Below are 7,233 nucleotides of genomic sequence, written 5' to 3'. Positions count from 1 at the left end.
AAGTGACCCGGTGACAGAGTGGGGCGGTGGGTGGCAATACCAGTTCCCGCTGACGAAGATGGGTGAAAGAAGGAGCACTTGGCATCTGATGTGTGGCATCAGGCGGGTGGCAGCATCAGAGTAGTAGCTGAGGCAGGTAGCCAGAAGAAACCTGTCTCTTTTGTCAAGGTTTGGGTCAGGCGGCATGGATCATCTAATCAGATGCATCAGGCATTGGTGGGTGGAAATCCTGGCTGATCCATGCCTGATTCATCTTGACAAAGGTCAGTCTCTTCACATTTTGGGTGGACAGACGAGTTCTTTATGGGGTAACTATGGCCCCCGCCCCACTAAACACTCGCTCTGATGCCACACTACTGGCCGGGCAGGGGAGCTTTTCCGGGGCAAACTCAGCCAGTTGCGGCCACAAATCCAGTTTGGCTGCCCAGTAGTCCAGCGGATCTTCAATGGCGGCTGGCAGGGTGCACTCCAAGTACGCCACCACCTGGTTCTGCTCTATGTCTAGCTGCTGGTCAGTAGTTTCTTCACTATGCGGGTGAAGAAAGCTGCTCATCAGCGACTCTAGACTCAGGCTGCTACTGATGGATCTGGTACTGCTCCTGCCACCCAACCCCTCCCTAGCAGCCATGGCAGTGGAACGTGAGTGCAGAGGGCCCCCCCGGTCAGACCTGAGAGAGGATGGACGATGGCGCAGATAGGCAGCAGCCAACTGAATACATAGGATGTCTCTGTAGTAGTTCAGTTTGTCCTCCCTCTTAGCGGGTGTAAAAAAGGCCCCCATTTTGGACCGGCGAGGGTCCAACAAGGTGGAAAGCCAGAAGTCATCCCTCTGCCGAAGGGTGACAATTCGGCTGTCACTGCGCAAGCAAGTGAGCATGCAGAGGGCCATTTCTGCAAGCGACTCGGAGGGACTCCCTGCTTCCATCTCCACTGCATAGTGCCACGGTGTGTCTGGGTCCTCTGCCTTGCCTTCCTGATCTCCCTCTTGCTCCTCTGACTGCTCCTGCTCCTCCTCTCCTGTCACCTGAGTAGAAAAACCACCCATTTCGCTATACATTGCCTTTGCTCCAACGTCCTCCTCCTCCTCCAGTTCAGCCCCCACAGGGCTCATGTGGCCGTGAGATCTAGGCGCCACGTCTCCAGTCCCCTGACCATCCAGATTTACCAGCATCTGTTCCAGGACCTAAAGCAGTGGAATGACGTTGTTCATCCCATAGTCCTGGCGACTGACAAATTATGTGGCCTCCTCAAAGGGCCTGAGCAAACGGCAGGTGTCCCGCACGAGCTGCCACTGGCTGACATCAAAGTTACACATGGGAGTACTCTCATCCGCTTGGATCATCAAGAATTCGTTGATGGCTTTTCTCTGTTCGTATAGTCAGTCCAACATATGGAGGGTGGAATTCCAACGGGTGGAAATGTCGCATATCAGCCTATGTTGGGGGATACCGTTCTGTCCCTGCAGCTCAAGGAGTCTTTGCTTTGCGGAGTACGAGTGGCTGAAGTGCATGCAAAGTTTCCTGGTCTTTTTTATCATGTCTTGAAGATGGGTGGAAGACTTCAGGAACCGCTTGACAACCAGATTGAAGATGTGTGTCATGCAGGGTGCATGGCTCTGCCTTCCTAATGCAGTGCAGACACAATGTTCTTCCTGTTGTCGGTCACCATGGTTCCAATTTTGAGTTGTCGAGGAGAAAGCCATGATTCAATCTCTTGATAAATGACACGGAGCAGTTCCTCCCCTGTGTGACTCAGTTCCCCCAGGTGCAGAACAGCGTGACACCGCCGTGCCCTGCACATGTGGTATGCTGGAGGGGCACTGGAGGATGAGGAGGCAGAGGCGGACGTTGTTGCAGGACCAGCGGCGTGAGAGCGTGGAGGCGGAAGTGGTGTCACCTGGCCAAGTTGCTGGTGTGGCTGTGCAGGAATCACATTCACCCAGTGGGCCGTAAAGGACATGTATTGTCCCTGACTGTAGTTACAGCTCCACTCGTCGGCACTGTCGTGCACTTTGGCAGACACCAACAGGCTCAAGGACTGGCCCACCTTCTGTTGTACATATTTGTGCAGGGCTGGTACTGCCTTTTTCGCAAGGAAATGATGGCTTAGGACTCTGCACCTCGGCTCGGCACAAGCCATCAGTTCTCTGAAAGGTGCAGAGTCCACCACTTGGAAAGGGAGGGACTGCAGCACCAGCAACTTGGACAGGAGCACATTCAGCTTCTTGGAGCACCGTTGGATGAGTGCACGCATACTGTTGTCTCTTGGCAATCGCTTCGGTGATCGATTGCTGACGGAATGACTGACGAGGAGTAGGAGGAGCATCTGGACCAGCAGAATTTGGAAATTACATACAACTCCCTTCGGCTGAGGTGGTAGAGCCTTGGCTCCTGAAACCTGGTGCGTGCCACTGGGTGATGCAGCGGTTGCTGCGGCAGGCTGGACCACCACATCGGAGCCACGGTTCACCCAGGCCACTTTATAGTGATGCTGCAAATGTTGACGCAGGGCCGTGGTGCCAACATTGGCACCCTGGCCACGCTTCACCTTCTGCCCACATATTCTACATATGGCCATGTTAACCTCCTCCGATGGCTTAACAAAAAACTGCCACACCGCCGAGTAGGTGATTTTCCCCCCAACACTCTGCACTGACTTAATGCTACCGCCGCTGCCTCCATGAACCCCTGCACCACTACTTCCCGGGCAGGTAGGCTGCTGCGAAGCATGTGGTCTACCCTGGGCACGTTTGGCTCCCGACCTCCCACTGCTGCCACCCTGCTGCCACCGTGCTGGCTCAGCCGCTGCCTCACGTGCAAGCTGCCACCCTCTTCTCCTGATGATGATGAAGCCCCTTCTTCACCCTACTTCAGTGTATGCACATCACTTATGTCCTCCTCAACGGTCCCTGGGTCAGGAGCCTGACCGCTCACAACACCACCTCCCATGCCACTCTCCTCATCACTATTTGCCTGCCCAGCGGAGGAAGTGGCGGATGTCTCCTCAAGATCTTGGCTGGGCAGTAGCTGTTGACTGTGCTCTACTAGCTTGTCCTCGCTGTATAGTGGAGATGAGCCCACAGCATACAATACTTCTGTGGCTGAGGGAACAGCAAAGAACAGAGGCAAGTTGAGGACAGGTGAGGGTACAGGGTCTGCTCCCGGGCCATGCAAAATAAGGGTTGTGTCTGACGAACCCACCGACTGTTGGCTGGGGGTGTCTGATGTCACTTGGGATGAAGTGGATGACCGAGTTAACCAATCAAGAATCTCTGGGTTGCTGGTCAAGACACAAATCCGCTAGATGACACCGGGAGCTCAGGCCTCTCGCTGCGACTCCTGCTGACACGCCCCCTTACTCTGTTGCGACCTCTGCCTGCACCAGAAACATTTAGGCCTCTGCCACTCCTCTGTGCATGGCCTGCCACCTCTCTGTCTGACATACTTTTACTTGAACTAAATACATTAAAAGCAGATTAAAACACACCTAAAAGCGACGAATATATTTTTATTTTTGTACAGAAATAGGCCACTAAACTACCACAAATAACTGCAACAGTGAACTGCGTATATATTTTTCTTTTTGTACTGAAATAGACCACTAAACGCTTTCACCACAAATAACTGCAACAGTGAACTGCGTATATATTTTTCTTTTTGTACTCAAATACGTCACTAAATGCTTTCACCACATATAACTGCAGAAGTGAACTGCAACAGTGAACTGTGTAAATATTTTTCTTTTTGTACTGAAGTAGGTCACTAAACGCTTTCACCACAAATAACTGCAACAGTGAACTGCGTATATATTTTTCTGGATATATAAATTGCTGGAATGACAGAACTGTATAATGGCTATTTATACAGTCTTCCCCTGCACTAAGATGCTGTGAAATGATTTCTCCCTATCCTTTTCCTGCACTTTGAGTTTTTTTGAGTTTTTTTCTCACAATGAGGTTTTTCCTAACACTCTCCCTAGCGCCTGCACACGTCTCTCCCTGCACTCAGAACGCTGTAAAATGTCTTAATCCAAGATGGCTGAGGCTATTTATAGGGCTGTGACAGCACAGGGCTGGCTGGCTGCTGATTGGCTGCATGCATGGCATTATGGGTCATCCCGCCTTCCCAAAGTTCCTTGCCCCATGTCCTCACACGTGTAGCCGCCAGTTTAGAAAAAATTGCAATTCTTTATCATGAATCGCGAGGAAATTCAGGTTCGTTGCAAATCAAATTTTTTCTGAAATTGGGATCAAATTCTATTTCGTCAGCTTCGATTCGCTCATCTCTACACATTACCCATAACTAACAGCAACATACAAGGTGTATATGAGTATGAGTACTTTTTGAAATATTTATGTCCAGCAGAGTATCAATTCTAGTTGGGACTTCTATAAACTGCACTATAAAATTATCTTGTATTAAATTCACAAATGTCCCCCCTTTTTGCAATTCCTGTAGTGCCATTACTCCAGTCAATGTCAGGGTAGTTGAAATCCCCCGTGATTAAAACACTTCCACTTTTTGCTGCTTTTTCTATCTGTGCTAGTAGTTGATTTTCTATTTCTTCCATAGTTCTTCCTTGGTATTCAACCCCGCATTCAACTCCACCCATAAAGCCTCAACCTCATAGCTTGTTCCATCCTCAATTTCTTCTTTCACAAATCACTTTTAGATCACTTCTCACAGACACCACCACCCTTTCGTTTGACTTTGTCTTTACGAAAGAGAGTATACACAGGAATATTGACAGCCCAGTCATGCGAAGAACAAAGCCAAGATCCAGCAATGCCAATTAAGTCATAACGCTCTTTACTCATTAAGGCTTCCAACTCCCCTATTTTGTTTACTAGACTTTTAGCATTGGTGAACAGGCTCTTTAAACAATTGCTGCATTTACCAACATCCCATCCAATGTTTGTTTGTAACATTGGAAGCTCCATACATTTATCCATAACCCTCCCCCCAACTATTTAACTGTCCTACCCCCCTCTGTCCTAGTTTAAATATCCCTCCACCATTCCCCTAAATCTTTCCCCTAGCACAGCAGACCCCCTTTCATTTAGATGCAAACCGTCTCTGGCATACAGGTTGTACCCCAATGAAAAGTCAGCCCAGTGCTCTAGGAACCCAACCCTTCCCTTTTGTACCAGGACTTAAGCCATGCGTTTAGCTGTCTAAGCTCCTCTATAAAAATTTACATTAAAAAAAAGAACGCAGTGTACAGCAGTAAGTAAGAGCAGAAGCACAATAGTTAAACAGGAAATACAATGTATGGCCTAAATAGGATGTTGAAGGAAGGAGCAGAAAGTTCAAAGTTTATCTAAACCAGGGGTTGGCAACCCGCGGGTCTGCGGCAGCCTCCTTGTTGTGGCTCCCTTTGGCCGATGACGGAAGATCCCTGATGGGGGATCCCCTTCCTCCCATAGACACTGCAGAGGAATCCACTGCAAAGGATTCCCCTTCCAGTATTCTAATGAAAAAATCTGCCCATGTAATAAATCTACCAGGGGATGTGCACAAATGGGCGTGTACAATTACGTCATGGTCAGGAAAGTTTCACAGCTGTGTTTGTGTATGAATCCAGCATGTCATGTACTGCAGCCTTACATATCTCCCAGTACAAACCTCCATATTACCTACTGACCTGAAATTTTTAGGTAGGGTACATAGGTGACCCTCATAGCTAGCAGTAACCAAAATTTCATCTCTCCACCATTAACAACTTTCAAAATTTGGGATCATAATTATAAAAAAATAGTTAAAATTTAACATCAGGGTTGCTGTTTTAAAAGTAAGTGTGTCTAGAAGCCCGAAATTAAACATACAAATTATGGACCCCCAGGGCGACTTACATACAAGGAGGCAGAACCCCAAATATATGCCTACCTGTCACAATACTAGAAATGTCATACTACACTACCCTGTCCCCTTCCATACTTTGAACCCTAATTTCTCTGGAACAGGGAGATGTACAAAACCAAAAATGTAAGTGCAAGTGGGGTATACCTGTGACTAACACCCCCTAAATTTTCATCATTAGGCTGTCATCAGAACATAAAGAACTCAAAAAAATCTACCCTGTTACACATTGCTGGAGGCTTCAAGCACCTGAACCGCAATTTCTCTGACATGAGGGGATACAGGTAAACAAAAAAAGAGGTGCAAGTGGGGGACACCTGTGGCTAACACCCCCTAAAATTTAATTGCTAAGGCATTGTCAGATAATAAAGAAATAATAAAAAATCTACCCTGGTATACATTGCTGGAGGCTTCTAGCACCTGAACCCCAATTTCTCAGGAATGGGGGTGTACAGGTGAACAAAATTAGAGGTGCAATTGGGAGACACCTGTGGCTAGCATACCCTAAAATTTCATCATTAGTCCATGGTCAGAACATAAAAAATACTGCCCATTTAAAAAAATTACCCTGTTTAAATGTAAGTTTCTTAAGACTTAATCCTACAAAGTAATATTTGATATACATAACATTTGATATACATAATTATGTAGGCTATATAATTATTTATTTATGTAACGTTATATTAATATTATAATATATATTTAATTACTTAATAATCTATTTGTCAATTACCAAATAAATAACCTATTAATTTGGCGAAAACGAATTATGATTGCTGGACTTTAACCTCCTAGCGGTTAAGCCCGACCTTCGTACGGGCAAAAAAAAAATGGCTAGGATGGTTAACCCCGAGTTTTTTCCCATCCTTACTTACCTGGTCCCGCTGTGCTCATCCAGCGTCGTGTTCGTGTTCCAGCGTCGTCCTCCGTCGATCGTCGTCCGTCGATCTCCCTCTCCAGCATCGGTTGCCTTCGTCGGGTGCCAGCGGGACCGGTAAGAAGCCGACCTCTTACCTGAGTCGGTATCTTACCTGGTCCCGCTGATCGTCCACGTCCTTCTTCTTCCAGCGCCGGATGATCTCTGAAACGAGAAGCCGTTCGGCGGGGAAAAAAAAAACGGACGGCTTCTCCCTGCATGCGTGATGACGTCGCGCGTGTGCCGGAAATTCAAATTGAAACTCATTCAAACTCCTGTATCCAATCCAATACAAAATAATTCCAAGTAAATACAAAGTATATAACTGGTAATTTCAAACTGTCATTTTGTATTGGATTGAATACAAACTCCCTATTCAATCCAATACAAAAAATAAAAAAAAATAAAATAAAAGTAAATAACTTGGAAATTCAAATTTATATTTTGTATTTGATTGGA

This window comes from Pyxicephalus adspersus, chromosome 2 (genome assembly GCF_032062135.1).
Source record: "Pyxicephalus adspersus chromosome 2, UCB_Pads_2.0, whole genome shotgun sequence".
In the NCBI taxonomy this organism is placed as follows: domain Eukaryota; kingdom Metazoa; phylum Chordata; class Amphibia; order Anura; family Pyxicephalidae; genus Pyxicephalus; species Pyxicephalus adspersus.
The sequence above is the reverse complement of the archived record's forward strand: the minus strand, read 5'-3'. Positions refer to the sequence as shown.